This window comes from Schistocerca serialis, chromosome 10 (assembly GCF_023864345.2).
Source record: "Schistocerca serialis cubense isolate TAMUIC-IGC-003099 chromosome 10, iqSchSeri2.2, whole genome shotgun sequence".
Classification (NCBI taxonomy): Eukaryota; Metazoa; Arthropoda; class Insecta; order Orthoptera; family Acrididae; genus Schistocerca; species Schistocerca serialis.
In genome coordinates this window covers 84,454,970-84,471,317 of record NC_064647.1, presented here as the reverse complement: position 1 = coordinate 84,471,317, position 16,348 = coordinate 84,454,970, and the positions used below count along the sequence as shown (strand labels likewise).

Below are 16,348 nucleotides of genomic sequence, written 5' to 3'. Positions count from 1 at the left end.
CATAAAATGCTGACCGGCAATAGCAAAAATGATTTTCTGAAAAAGAGAAGCGTGTTAACATCGAGTAGAAATGGATGTATTAGAAATTCTTTATAGTGTGTCCTGATGAAAGTGAAACGGACTGTAAGCAGTTGAGACGAGAATAGTAAATTCTGAAATGTTGTGCTACAGAAGAATGCAGAAGATCAAAAGAGTAGATCGGGTAACTAATAAAGAGGTACCGAATGGGGCAATAGAGGAAAATACACTCATCGTCATAAATTAAGGATAATGCTGATACAGTGTGCGATTTGCAGGGGGGGCTGGGGGGGATTCCCCCCCCCCCCCCCCCCCCTCTGCATCAGACCATCCCTTCCTCTGGTTTTAATTTATGCATCCCAAAGTGGGATGTTTATTTCCCATGCACTGGAGTAAAACTTTACATATAATTTAAATTTGTGGGGACAAACACTGAAAGTTTTTATTAAGTCTTACTATTAATACTACTAATATGTTTCAGTTTTCTATCATCAGAATAAGTACAACTTTTCGCAAATGTGCCTCTACTTTTTGAATTCCCCTCGTACATCTGTACCCGTATGTAGATGATTTTGTAAATAAGCTTTACCTATAATGTACTTTTAAAGATATAACAAGGGATGCCTTTTCTGATAGTGCATACGCGTCAATAGTGAGTTTCGGCATTAACATCTATTTATAAACAGCTGTTTAGTCATGCGTAACGCCACGGTCCAAGCTAGTAATATATATAATTCTGCTAACCCCCTAAGACATCTCCCCACTGGTAAAAGCACTAATCGCACCCTGTGCTGATACATGGTGAAACAACCCTCTGGTGGGCCGTTTGCGGGTTTAAATCACCTCGGGGTATGACCATTCGGTGCATTTAACCTGCGCTCGTCGCCGGTGGCGCTGGCAGCAGTCCACATACGCAGAGGTGTGTTGGTGCATGTCAGAGTACGGTGCAGACGTTTTCAGACGTGCTGATGGTGACTTGAAAATGGCGCAGAGAACACATACTGATGACGTTATGAGAGGTAAAATACTGGAGACTGGTCAAACACAACAGGTCGTAGCACGGCCCTCCTTGTGCCACAAAGTGTGATCTCAAGATTATCGCAACGATTCCAGCAGACAGGAAACGTGTCCAGGCGTTACAGTACGGGACGTCCGCAGTGTACAACACCACAAGAAGACCGATATCTCGCCATCAGTGCCCGCAGACAGCCACGGAGTACTGCAGGTAGCCTTGCTCGGGACCTTACTGCACCCACTGGAACAGTTGTCTCCAGACACACAGTCTCCAGACGACTGAACAGACATGGTTTATTCGGCTGGAGACCTGCAAGGTGCATTCCACTGACCCCTGGTCACAGGGGGGCCCGTAAAGCCTGGTGTCAAGAACACAGTACATGGTCATTGGAACAGTGGTCCCTGGTTATGTTCACGAACGAGTCCAGGTATAGTCTGAACAGTGATTCTCGCCGGGTTTTCATCTGGCGTGAACCAGGAACCAGATACCAGCCGCTTAATGTCCTTGAAAGGAACCTGCATGGAGTCGTCGTTTGATGGTGTGGGGTGGAATTATGATTGGTACACGTACATCCCTGCATGTCTTTGATAGAGGAACTGTAACAGGTCAGGTGCATCGGGACGTCATTCTGCACCAGTATGTCCGCCTTTTCAGGGGTGCAGTGGGTCCCACCTTCCTCCAGATTGATGATAACGCACGGTTCCACCGAGCTACCATCGTGTAGGAGTACCTTGAAACAGAAGATATCAGACGAATGGAGTGGTCTGCCTGTTCTCCAGACCTAAACCTCATGAAGCACGTCTGGGATGCTCTCGGTCGACGTATCGCTGCACGTCTTCAAACCCCTAAGACGCTTCAGGAGCTCCGACAGGCACTGGTGCAAGAATGGGAGGCTATACCCCAACAGCTGCTCGACCACCTGATCCAGAGTATGCCAACCCGTCGTGCGGCCTGTGTACGTGTGCATGGTGATCATATCCCATAATGATGTCGGGGTACATGCGCACGAAAGTGGCATTTTGTAGAACATGTGTTTCGGAACGGTTTTCTCAATTTATCACCAATACCGTGGACTTACAGATTTGTATCGTGTGTGTTCCGTATGTGCCTATGCTATTAGCGCCATGGCACCACATTCTGCAATTATCCATAATTTATGAGCATGAGTATAGTTACATGGGACACCTTAACTAAACTAAGGGATAGTTTGGTACAGCACTCCGGGGCATCAAGTAATAGTTTATTTGGTAATGAAGAAGCGTATTGCATAAAAATTGTACGGGGAAAGAAGGCTCAATTACAGCGAGCAAATTTTGGCGTATGCAGGTTGCCGTAATTAAGCCGACACGAAGAAAGCATTGTAGACTACCGTGGAGAGCTGCACAAACTGTGTGTGTGTGTGTGTGTGTGTGTGTGTGTGTGTGTGTGTGTGTGTGTGTGTGTGTGTGTGCGTGTGTGCGTGCGCGCGTGCGCGCGCTCATCTGATATGTTCATTGACGTTATTCATCAGACAGTCCTTGGAGCTCGGTTTGGACTGAGGTCGCTGGAAGGGTACTAGCGCGAGATCTGGCGGCCTCTGATAAGCTTGCTTTCTGTTTTCACACGGCCATGGCGTGCAGCTCTTTGGACGGGCGGTGGGAAAGACGGATATAAGTCGCCAAGGCCGGCACGCCAGATCTTCGCCCGAGATGCCCCGGATTTCTGTGGCGCTCTGGGACCTGTCATGCGACACAGTCACGCCTGACGACAGTCTCCGGTAGCGTACGCCATCACAACGTTCCGTCAGACAAGCTGAGAAAGGTTCCGCGGCAAGCCACACAATAAGAAATCGGGAATGTGGAACCTTATGGAAGTCCAATAAATCACTTCTAGTCACCGACGTTTTTCTCTAATCCCGCAACAGACCAAGCGGGAAACAGGAGAGGGATTTTTGGTGATACTGTGGCACCTGCAAGAACCAATTAATTCTCGAGTTGTGTGTCTCCTGCAGTGGTTTTGTATATTTATTGCGCGGTCGTTAAAGAAATATTTAAAAAACAAAAGCCCAATTGAGGTCCTGGCAGTACGCCGCCTGGTATACTACGTCATATATTTTGATGGATTTATTTCTTGTTGCTTTTCATAAAGTGAACTCCATAAATTCTCAAAAATGTACCCTTAGCAAATCTCTCATAATCACATTCTTCGGATGCCGGAAGACGTCTCGAGTTAACCTGATGAAGACTTTATTCCAGAACGAGCCCATTCAAAATCGGAAGATAATCTTTTGGTTTGGTTTGTGGGGCGCTCAACTGCGCGGTCATCAGAGCCCGTACAAAGTCCAATTTTTTCACAGTCCAAACTAGCTACTGTCACGAATGATGATGAAATAACGAGGACAACACAAACACCCAGTCCCTGGACAGAGAAAATCCCCAACCGCGCCGGGAATCGAACACGGGACCCCGTGATCTATAGGTAGCTACGCTAGCCACTTAGACCACGAGCTCCGGACGGAAGATAATCTTGAAGAGAATACAGAAGAAAGTAACATTGCCAGTGAAAATTCCGATGGAGATTACCATAAGGATTATGAGTTTATTGCAAAGTCAGAACGATAAAGAAAAAAGTTCAGTCTCACCAGTGACTTGCTGTCCTCGATATAACCTTGTCAGAGGAGCTCTCGAGCCGATGCTCGCAAGTGATCTAGCATCCACAATGAACGAAATTTTAAACATGTTCCTTGACGACCAAACTGTGGATACTACATGCACCATCACCAATGGTCAAGTGTCACGTGTTGTTCAGCATTACAATACAAATACTGCTCTGAAATGAATAAGAATTTGAACAGAAGCAGATTCCGTCAGTATGAGAGTGTTTTTTAGTGTGCCACTGATTCCTGGAGCTCTTCGCTGATGCAGAACGTCAACACTTCTTATTTAATATAAATACACTTTAAACCCTGGCGTGGTCGCGCGTGGTCTGACGGACGCCAGCTGCACTTCATTCACTCAACCGATATACTGGCGGACGTGTGGTGCCATCTACCTTTCAGTTAACTAAATACAGACGTATTCAGCTCATCATCAATATCCCATTGGTCGCCGAACAGTGTTGGAGGGAAGAGAGAGTTTCCTGGGCTGCATCGCTGGAGTCTACCAGACGCCACGTGACCTTTGCTGTTACTGAAGGTCTATACTGAATTTTTTATTTAATGTAGTAGTTTTTAATACTTTTCGTAACAGCTGTTGCTAACAGGTATCTTTTTTTTACCTTCAGATCCAACATGAGTTCGCAGAAGATCTACAATTTGAAAAATGAACGTGAGAGGGAAATTGTACTCAGACTGTTGTTCGGGGAAAATGATTAATCGGATGATGAGTTTGATATTTACAGTGATGTGGAAGAAGGCAGTGTGGAAACAAGAAAAGGAGATTCGAACAATGAGCAAGATGCGGACTCCAGTGAGTGTGACAGTGACGATCATGTTGACGAATGTTTTCTAGGAAGAAATAAATCCACAAAACGGTCAAAAGTGTCACCCCCAAAAACATTCGTACTCGACGACAAAACATTGTTACTCATTTACCAAAGCCAAAGGAGCCGCTAAGAATGCCATAACACCGATGGATGTTGGGAATTATTTTTCGATGGCGAATTACTTTCTCGTATTGTTGCTCACACAAATACAAAGATTTCTTATGTGCAAAAAAATTATCCCAGATATAGGGATGCTCAACTGACAGACGCATCCGAAGTAAAAGCTCAGTGAGGAATACTGTATTTATGTGCTGCAAGAAAAGATAACCATACTAACACCCAAGATACATGGACAGCCAATGAAATGGGAATTGAGTTATCTCGTCTGATAATGACTGAAAAACGATTTAGGTTCCTGTTGTACTGCTTGAGGTTCGACAACAAGGATACGAGAGGGGAAAGGAAGAAGGTGGATAATTTGCCCCCATACGTGAGGTGTTTCCTTCCTTTGTGGAAAATTGTAAAAATGCTTATTCTGTGGAGTACTCTACTATTGATGAAAATCTGGAAGCTTTCAGAGGCAAGTGTTTCTTTAGACACTACATCCCTAGCAAACCAAAGTAGTATGGGCTGAAAATATTTGCTTTGGTGGGTGCTAGGATGTGTTATACAGCCAATCTGGAAATTTACGCTGGTAAGCAGTCTACAGGGCCATTTGCAGTTAGCAACAAACCAACAGATGTCGTGAAATGTCTCAGTAATGAGATTTCAGAAACTGTAGACAACTGGTTCATATCAGAATTAGCTGATTACTTGCTTCTCAAGAATCTTACTCTGGTTGGAACTATGAGGAAGAATAAACCTGAGATTCCGCCAGAGTTTACGCAAACAAGAAACAGGGAACCAAGAACAACACTGGGTTTCAGAAAACTGTCATATTTCGCCAAGAAAAACAAGATGGTTCTGATACTATCCACAATGTATCACGATAACGCAATTTATGCCACTTCTGGCTATACGAAGAAGCCAGAAATGGCAACATTTTATAATGCAACCAAATAAGGAGTTGATACTGTCTATCAGCTATGCAGCACCTACAATGTATCAAGAAAAACCAACAGATGGCCGTGATGAACATTGCAGGTATAAATGCGCAAGTAATATACCATGCAAATAACAGCACTGCTCGCACCAGGCGCAATGAGTTTCTGAAACGTCTGGCACGTAATCTAGCTGAAGATTACTTGCGTCACGTTCCCAGTGCTTATGTTGCCAAGAAATCTCAGACATGATATTCAGAATCTTTCTTGAGATGCAGCCGCTGTCCAACCTACAGAGAGGACCAAAGCTCAAAAAGACAGGTCCTGTGAATGTGGTTGTTCAAAAAACCTGTACATCAAGTATAGATGCCGCAGCTGTAAGAAATTTTCGTGTTTACAACATGCGCAGCAAGTATGCGCTGACTGCTGAGAGTAATGCTCACTGAATGTGATATTTCTGTTATAATTTGTACAACGCAATTAACTAGCAAAATTTCCATACAAGGACTGTAATGCAATTTTACTGTACGATAGTTTTTTACCTTCGTGATGAAAGGCATGAAAAATTACGTAATGTGACGGTCAACTGTTTTGTTAAGCAGATTTATACTTAATAACAAAAATAAATTATTTTCCATTGGTCATAATGTACTCATGTCTTTTATAGCACTTGATTAGTGTTTTTACAAATATAAATTTGAACAGATTGAACTAACTGTACATTGTTGGCGCAATAATGCTTATGGCGTCTGTGAGACGCCACGCGACCTACAATGAAACAATATCCCGCGCGACCACTGCAGGATTAAACACCCAACGAAACTGACCTGAATAAACTTCTACGCTACAAAAACATGGGGTCCCCAGAACACCCCAGCTTTGTGCAGAATGTTGATGACTTAGGCTGTGTGTGTTCATCCGAAAGCTTCGTTTGATGCCGTTCTTTTCTACAGCTGCCAGCTATTCTTTTCATTTCATTATAGCTTGTGTATAACAGATAATCAATCATCTACCTTGTACACTCGTATTTATCTAACCAATTGTGAGCTACTCCCCATATTCCGTAATGGTCCAATTTCTGGAGCAATATTTTGTGATCAACACAATCAAATGCCTTAGTTGAATCAAAAAATATGCCTAGCGTTCGAAACCTTTTGTTTAACCCATCCAGTACCGCACAGATAAAAGAGAATATAGCATTTTCAGTTGTTAAAGGACTTCTAAAGTCGAACTGTACATTTGATAGCAAATAGCCGACCTGTACATTTGATAGCAGATCGTATGATATAAAATGATCAATTATCCTTACATACACAACCTTTTCAATAACTTTAGCAGACAATGATGTCATAGAAATAGGTCTAAAATTATCTACATTATCCCTTTCTTCGTTTTTATAAAGCGGCTTTACTACTGAGTACTTTAATCGCTCAGGAAACTGACCATTCCTAAAGGAAACATTACAAATATGGCTAAATACAGGGCTAACATGTGCAGCACAGTACTTTAATATTCTGCTAGGCACTCCATCATATCCATGAGAGTCCTTAGTTTTCAGTGATAATTACTGACTCAATCTCCTCCTTGTCTGTATCACAAGAGGAATTTTTATTTAATTCACCAGCAATGCTCAGAAAATGATTGTTAAATACTGTACATATATTTGATTTATCAGTAACAGAAATATTTTTACTACGAACTGACTTTATATCGTCGACCTTCTGCTGCTGACCAGACACTTCCTTCACAACTGACCATATGGTTTTAATTTTATCCTGTGAATCAGCTATTCTATTTGCATACCACATACTCTTTGCCTTCCTAATACCAATTTTAAGCACCTTACAATGCCGTTTGTAATGGGCTACTGTAGCTTGATTGTGACTACCTCTAACATTTTGATATAACTCGCACCTTGTTCTACAAGATATCCTTATCCCACTAGTCAGCCACCGAGGCTGCCTATTACTGTTAGTACCCCGTTTAGAACGTTCCAATGGAAAGCAACTCTCAAAGAGCATGAGAAATGTGTTAGGGAAAGCATTATGTTTATCATCTATGTTATCGGCACTATAAACATCCTGCCACTCTTGTTCCCTGACAAGGTTTAAAAAACACACTATTCGTAATGGATTAATTTTCCTACATAATTTGTAATTACATGTGACATTTGCTATTATTGGCAATGTGATATACTGAGTGCCTAATGGACGATAAATAGTTTGGACAAGAAGAGAATAGAAGCTTTCGAAATGTGGTGCTACAGAAGAATGCTGAAGATTAGATGGGTAGATCACATAACTAATGAGGAAGTATTGAATGGGATTGGGGAGAAGAGAAGTTTGTGGCACAACTTGACCAGAAGAAGGGATCGGTTGTTAGGACATGTTCTGAGGCATCAAGGGATCACCAATTTAGTATTGGAGGGGAGCGTGGAGGGTAAAAATCGTAGAGGGAGACCAAGAGATGAATACACTAAGCAGATTCAGAAGGATGTAGGTTGCAGTAGGTACTGGGAGATGAAAAAGCTTGCACAGGATAGAGTAGCATGGAGAGCTGCATCAAACCAGTCTCAGGACTGAAGACCACAACAACAACAATGGTCTAATAAAATCTGCATCAAATGTCTGTCCTGCTGGCCCGTGTATTGCAAAATAATCCAGTTTAATCTGAGTTGTACGCGTGAGCCAATCACGGATTTCCGTTTTTAACAGACTTACTTTATTTATTAAATGTGCGACACTAATTATGTCTGCACGTAAGCTTTGCCCAAATGCCTTTCTTTTAGAGAGACTGTACCGATTATGCATAGACATTCTCAGAGATCCCGCGACCTTAGTGGCCAAGGTAGGGTTTGCCGCGCCTAGACAAGCAGTAGACATTCCGAATTAGGTTGCCCCGCACAGTCTGCATTGATATATTTAACAGCTATTATGTCTTCCAGTAACTGATCACCAATAGCGTGATCTAACTGGCGCCCGATACGTTCCAATGGGTACAGATCAGGCACAGTTGCTGGTTAAGACATCTATGCGAGTTCCCTGTAATGCCCCTCAAACCACTGTACCACGATTCTAACCTTGCAACATGGGCAGTTATCCTACTGGACGATGTCATTGTCGCGGGGGGAGACTTCAAGCATGAAACGATGCAAGTGGTCCGCAATGATGTTCACGTAGTTCACTGCAGTTATGATGCCTTCGATTACCACCACAGGTCCCATGGAAGCCCAACTCAGTGAACCGCATAGCATAGTTCTGCTCTGAACTGCATGCATCTGTGGGGCGGTGCATGTTGTGTGTATCCATTCGCTTGGATAACGGTGTGTAAGGACCCAACCATCGATCTGGTGTAACAAGAAATGCGATTCATTCGACAGGCTTCACCTGTCTATCTCCATGGATGGACTGAATTTTCTGAGGGCCGTTCCAGTGAATCTCAGTCTGTTGCTGCCGTTCCACTGTACGTCACTCTGTAAGTGTACTCACAGATGTGGCTGATTGCAGTGATTAACCCGCGATCCTGTGATCACATAATAATGTGTCTTTGTGCTTATTTGCCCGCAATACGCTACATTTGTCTATGTTTCAGGTCAACTGCCAATCCGAGCACCGTATGTCGAATTCCTGCACGTCTCGTGCATTTAGCCGCGACACAGAAGTCCATCCATTACACCAGCAGAAAAAAAACTAAGAACTCGGAAAGGGAGATGGCCACTCGAGTGTGATACTCGAAACTATGGCTTACGTTGAATTCTCGGCATCTTTTAAGGGCGTCTCCCTTTCCACAAATTTTTCGCGTCTCTACTGCGACGGAGCTTTAGATTAATAGCGCGTATGCAGGGACACTTCCAAAGAGCGGTCTGTTTGGCAGATGTGCACGAGGGAGAGCAGAAATAAAAGCGTGGGTCCTAAGGATGGAGCGAGAGCTGCACCGGATGGAAACAAAAGAGAGGGCGTGGGAGGGGGACGGTAAGCTATGTCTCGGTGGCGGTGATCAGGGCGTGTCCCTGGTGGGGGCGTTCCAATTACTGTAAAAGGCAAGCTGCCCTCCCTAACCTGTCAGTTGGACGAGGAGTACACTCTACACAGCAGCTGCGCGCTGCTGCTGCTGCTCTGATACAGGTATCGAAGTGACGGGTTTTATTAGCTTAACATCATCGACGACGCTGACTAGAGAAGGCACACGTGGATACGTTTCAAAACTATCGAGTGCCGAGTCACGCTCGTAAACAGCTGACCAGAAAAGTACAAAGAAGATACAACAAAAAATTTATGACGAAGATAAGTTTTTATTTTGCTGGGAAAAGGGTACGAGAGAATCAATTCTCACTTCAAGCTTACCATGAGATATTTCGGATTACTCACCTCTGCACCCTTTAAAAAACTTAAGATTTACGAAACTGAGATTTTTTAACACAGCATTTAAGTCTTGAGATTGTGATGTTCCTGGTTCGAATTTCGCTTCAAGCAATTATTTTTTTCTTCTGTATTTTGCTGAAAAATGGAACGCTAATAAACAAATATTGACAATTTTTAGTAAAGTAACCTTTTTTTATCTCTAATGACTAATCGTATGAAGATGCAAGTATTCACAACAAATTAAAACGTGGTGCAAAAACTTAATATATCAAACAGACATTAAAATATTTTGTTTCTACGGAGAAAACTTTTTCCCAATTTGACAGTAAGACGTTTCGAATATCTGTATGAAATTTTAATTCATATTCTTAATAGCAGTAATTGAAAGTAGAAAGGTGCTATTTTTAATAAGATTATACTATTCAATAGTGCAATATTTGTTAATCATCACTTTCATTGCGTGATAAATACAGAATTTAAACAGCAGTGCTACTATCGAGATTCAAACTAACTACTTGAGAATTACAATTCCGCTACCGGCGGTTATGTTGACCAGCTAGAAATCTGATTTTTTTTTAAGATTATATGGTATCGGATTAGGAACCTGATGTGCGACTACCGAAACATCGTTGGTTAGGGCGCTCGACATTATGATTATCAGGCCCTTACAACTGATGTATGAGACGAATCAGGTTACAATACAGGGCTATTACAAATGATTGAAGCGATTTCATAAATTCACTGTAGCTCCATTCATTGACATATGGTCACGACACACTACAGATACGTAGAAAAACTCAAAGTTTTGTTCGGCTGAAGCCGCACTTCAGATTTCTGCCGCCAGAGCGCTCGAGAGCGTAGTGAGACAAAATGGCGACAGGAGCCGAGAAGCGTATGTCGTGCTTGAAATGCACTCACATCAGTCAGTCATAACAGTGCAACGACCTTTCAGGACGAAGTTCAACAAAGATCCACCAATTGCTAACTCCATTCGGCGATAGTATGCGCAGTGTAAAGCTTCTGGATGCCTCTTTAAGGGAAAATCAACGGGTCGGCCTGCAGTGAGCGAAGAAACGGTTGAACGCGTGCGGGCAAGTATCACGCGTAGCCCGCGGAAGTCGACGAATAAAGCAAGCAGGGAGCTAAACGTACCACAGCCGACGGTTTGGAAAATCTTACGGAAAAGGCTAATGCAGAAGCCTTACCGTTTACAATTGCTACAAGCCCTGACACCCGATGACAAAGTCAATGCTTTGAATTTTCAGCGCGGTTGCAACAGCTCATGGAAGAGGATGCGTTCAGTGCGAAACTTGTTTTCTGTGCGGAAGCAACATTTTTTCTTAATGGTGAAGTGAACAGAGACAATGTGCGAATCTGGGCGGTAGAGAATCCTCACGCATTCGTACAGCAAATTCACAATTCACCAAAAGTTAACGTGTTTTGGGCAATCTCACGGTTTAAAGTTTACGGCCCCTTTTTCTTCTGCGAAAAAAACTTTACAGGACACGTGTATCTGGACATGCTGGAAAATTGGCTCATGCCACAACTGGAGACCGACAGCGCCGACTTCATCTTTCAACAGGATGGTGCTCCACCGCACTTCCATCATGATGTTCGGCATTTCTTAAACAGGAGATTGGAAAACCGATGGATCGGTCGTGGTGGAGATCACGATCAGCAATTCATGTCATGGTCTCCACGCTCTCCCGGCTTAACCCCATGCGATTTCTTTCTGTGGGGTTATGTGAAAAATTCAGTGTTTAAACCTCCTCTACCAAGAAACGTGCCAGAACTGCGAGCTCGCATCAACGATGCTTTCGAACTCATTGATGGGGACATGCTGCGCCGAGTGTGGGAGGAACTTGATTATCGGCTTGATGTCTGCCGAATCACTAAAGGGGCACATATCGAACATTTGTGAATGCCTAAAAATACTTTGAGTTTTTGTATGTGTGTGCAAAGCATTGTGAAAATATCTCAAATAATGAAGTTATCGTAGAGCTGTGAAATCGCTTGAATCATTTGTAATAACCCTGTATGTAGACCAGAAAAACCACGGAATAGCAAGTCCAGAGAAGTGATTAGCCTATCACTAACATAATAACTGGATGCGCGAATCATCCTCTGCAGCACGCGTGGATAACCGTGGTTTGAATCCGGCCTGCAAAAGAAATTTTGGTGGGGGACAGGAGAGGGCAGCATTTTTCCAATTTGACTTCTGTATAATACCCGTGATATGTGATACATTCAAGCGATTTAGACTTTTTTAAACTTTTTAGAATGAACAAAGATATTACAATTTATTTAGTGTTTCAGAAACAACCAATGCCTCTGCAGTCATTAGAAGAATTTATCCAAAAATATTTAAAAAATGCTTGCCAATAGTATTCTTGGATATTAATACAGTAAATTTCAAACACTCTCGTGACCTGCCCGTGGGCAAAAATAGCCAAGTTTCTCCTAATTCGTTGTTCACTGCTATTGCCTGTCTCACTGTCGTATTTTGTGGTCTTTCGTTACTAACATTGTCCGTTTTGGACGTATTACAATACTGCAACTATTAAAATTTATAATAAATTAGTTGCTTTTATATGCGTTTATTTTTCCACAGTGACATTTCAAGATGCTTGGCGCTCCATCGCCAGATTTACGTGACGTTAACATATCTTTGCTAACGGCTTAGCAGACTTTTGCAACGGAATTTTTTGAGACAGCTATTGTAAAATGTCGTAAGTAAAGAAACAATGTTCACGAGATTGTAAATAAATGTAATCATCTGAAGATGGGGTGAACGTAAAATGAATGTACTCTCAAAAACCTGTGTTTTGCAGATTTGTTGACGTAGCATGTCGAGAAAGGAATGCTATTAATATAGGTTCGCTACCCAATAAACGTTAACGCCGGGAACACAAGAGTTTTGACAAGAGCTAGGAGCGGGTGCTGTCGCGATCCGACCCGAGCTTACGTATGTGAATGTGGCCCGAGGTCACCACAGGTTGCCCGCGACTGCTCTACACACACACAATCTTCTGCCTATCAGCTTAGGCAGGTCAGACTAAACAACTGTTTTGCGCCCAGTTTTTGTTAGGTGACCTGCTCTGTAAATAGCCTATAACGGCTGAAATCGTTTCTCGAAAAATAAATACTATTTTGGCGTGGACTGTGTTAATTACGGCTCTTGGATAAATTTGTGTGACCGTAAAGAGCCTGAGCGCCACGACAGTTGCGGGATAATTACGCGACTGGCGCGCCGCTTACGTGCTGGCTCGCACGTCCCCTGGCTGGGTCGAGCCGCACGCCGGGACTGCGCTGCATTGGCGCCTGCCTGCCTGCCTGCCTTTACGGGAGTGAGGGCGCGGTTCAGCGACTGGCGGAAAGTGGCGCCAGCACACCATTACCTGCCACAATCACACGCTGCCGACTCCGTGTAGACAGGGCGCTTGGCGAAAGGTACCTCTGCACGCTGTCTTTTCTCTCTGTGGGCTCTATTTGTTCACTAGCTCCGTACCCGGACCATTGGTGTACATTGTTCATGAAAAGGTAACTCATTATCTTAAAACGACGATAACTATCAATCAGGCTTCGCAAGACACCGTAGAGTTGTTACTGACGAGGTCAAACATGCAATGGATATAGGTGGTGCCATCACTTTAACACATTTTGATTTCAGCAAAGCTTTCGATACGTTTGATTTCTATATTAACATGTACATCATTCTCCAAATCACAGCTACGTGTCTTTGGCGAAGGGTTCATCGAACCACCGTTCCAGTTCAAACAGTGCGGGAACGGGAGGGAGAAACGACAATTAAATCTTCCCGTGAGATCAGATTTATTGTATAATTACCATCTCTCCCTATGTAGATGGGCGCCAACAAAATATTTTCACACTTCGAGGAGAAAGTCTGGGATTGAAATTTCATGAGAAGATCCTGAACAGCAAAGAAAAACGCCTTTGTTTTAATGATTGCGCCGCCGTTGACAATCCCCGTTAATAGCACTTATTACTTCGCGAGAACTTCTAAGTTACTCATGTTGGCAGTTGATTCGAATTCTGGAATATTCACTTCTCTTTCCTTTGGTGAAGGGATTTCGGAAAACCGCGTCGAATAACTGTGCTTTAGTGACACTGTGATCGTGACATCACCACTGTTATCACTCGGGGAAGGTATTGATTGCAGCTTGCCACTGGCGTACTTTACATACGACCAGAATATCTTAGTTATCTGTCAGATTACGAGACAGCGTTTTGTTGTAAAAACTATTAGAACCATCTCGCCTTGACGTTCGTGCTACACTTCGAGCTTCTGTCAAACTTTGCCAATCCTGTAGGTTTTGTGTTCTTTTAAATTTGGCATTCTTTTTTCGTTGCTTTTGAAACAGTGCTCCGACTTGTTCTGTGCAACACAGGGGATCATTGCCATCTCTTATTTTTCATACAAATAAGAGAGCTGAATTTCTCAGACAGAGATACTGCAGTTCGGCAGCTACCTCAGAAACAGATGTTGGACAGAGAAGTTATGAAAAAAATATGTTGCGTGCTGTTTAAAGTCCCTCCAGGTTCCGTCCTTGATCCACTGTTTCTCTCGTTGTCCATCAATGATAATTATCTGTGCGAAACAATTACCACTTACGTATAACCGGACACAGTCAGCATTTAAGTGCCAGCCTTATGAACATTGGTGCTGCCGTAACAGGTACGAATGACGATCTTTTTAGTCTACCACGATGGCAGAAATCCGCTGAAGTACAGAATCATATGACTGACGTCGATTTGCAGTAGAATTAGAATTTTGGAATATATCATGTGTTGGAACACCGAACAACGGCAAAGAAAACGAATTATCGACTATAGGCAACACGAATTCAGAAAATATTTATCTTGTGAAACACAATTAGCTATTTATTTACATGAAGTAATGAGTGCCAAGTTTTTTGACACCATTCCTCACAAGCGACTTCTAACAAAACTGCACGCCTAGGAGGTATCTTGTCAGCTGCGCGACTGGATTCGTGATGTTCCGAGTTAAGAGGTCGCAGTTCGTATGTAACCGACGGAAAGTCATCGAGTAAAACAGAAATGACATCTGGCTTCCCCCAAGGAAGTGTTATAGGCCGTCTCCTGTTCCTAATCTATACGATTTATTAATCAATCCGAGCATTCCTCCTGAACTGTTTACGGATGATGCTGCAATTTCCCGTCTCGTAATATCACAAGGTCAAAATAAACCGCAAAATGATTTAGCCAAGGTATGTTTATGAAACACGGCAACTGCCTATAAATAATGAAATGCGCGAGGTTCTTCACACGCGCGCTGAAAGAAATCCGCTAAAATTTCGGTAACACGTTAAATCTCACAAGCCTAAAGACTGTCGATTGAACTAAATACTTAGGGATTACAATTGCGAATAACTTTAAATTGGAACGATCAAATGGATAACGTCGTGGGGAAAGCGAACTAAAGACTGCAATTTATCTACAAAACACTTAGAAAATGCAACACGCCACACACTGAACTAATCATCCGAACTGAGACTGATCTAATCAGTTTATAACCATTCCGACTTCCGCCTCGATTCGGGACAAAGGAACAAGAAGAAATAGAAGAACAACCTGAACTTAGAGACATCAGCAAAAAATTTGATCGGATAACCATGCAGGAGTGGTAACATCGAGGCTCTGAAAGCAATACTGGCGCCATAGATGAGAAATAATTCGAAGAGAAGTAAAAGTTTATGGGTCGGGCCGGTAACTAGGGCAGAGGACAAGAGAATTTTCCCAGGGCTCGTCTGTGGCAAGAGAAAGTCCGCCCGCATCGGACTGCCGCCGTACCGACTAATGGCGAAGACAGTTACAAAGTAAAGAACGCTTTCTGTCAGGGAAATTCGTAACGGCAGAAACTTGAAGGCTAAATACTAATGATACGAGATGTGCAGACAACAATAAAGCAAGGTGAGAGGAATAATCGGCCAAGCACCAGCAACAGTGGGGTCAAGCTAATGTCCTTTGGGAGCCCTCTCCTCCACAGCCGTCCGATCCCTGATCGTTGCAGTCAAAATATTAGAGGGGGGACATGACCCACTGTTCATCGGAGTGCTACCCCTACAACGGAAAATATGGTGCGGCAGAAGAAAAGGCGCTAAGCGCATCTAATAGCAATTAAAACAGAGTTAATGTTAAATGACCAATGTATCTGGCAAATATGAGCCCTAAATTCTATGATTTTCTAGTCGTAGTCATTTCGAGAGATGTATGTGGGAGGGAGTAATATGTCGCCCGACTCGGCGCAGATTATCTACTCAAGGAATTTCATCCTTTCAGTGATGAACATCGCCTCTCTTGTAGTGTCTGCCAATGGACTTTGTTGAGCTTTCCCGTAACGTTCTCGCGCTTGCTTAACCAACCCCTACCGAAACGTGCCGCCACTCTTTGAATATTTTCGCCACAGACTC

The 16,348-nt window shown here is 43.1% G+C and overlaps 1 protein-coding gene across 2 annotated transcripts in view; it reads right to left on the bottom strand.

Annotated features, from left to right (window-relative positions):
- LOC126424801 (glycogen synthase kinase-3 beta) overlaps window positions 1–16,348 on the bottom strand; it is a 313,756-nt gene that overhangs the window by 203,868 nt on the left and 93,540 nt on the right. The gene's annotated exons all lie outside the window — the stretch shown is intronic.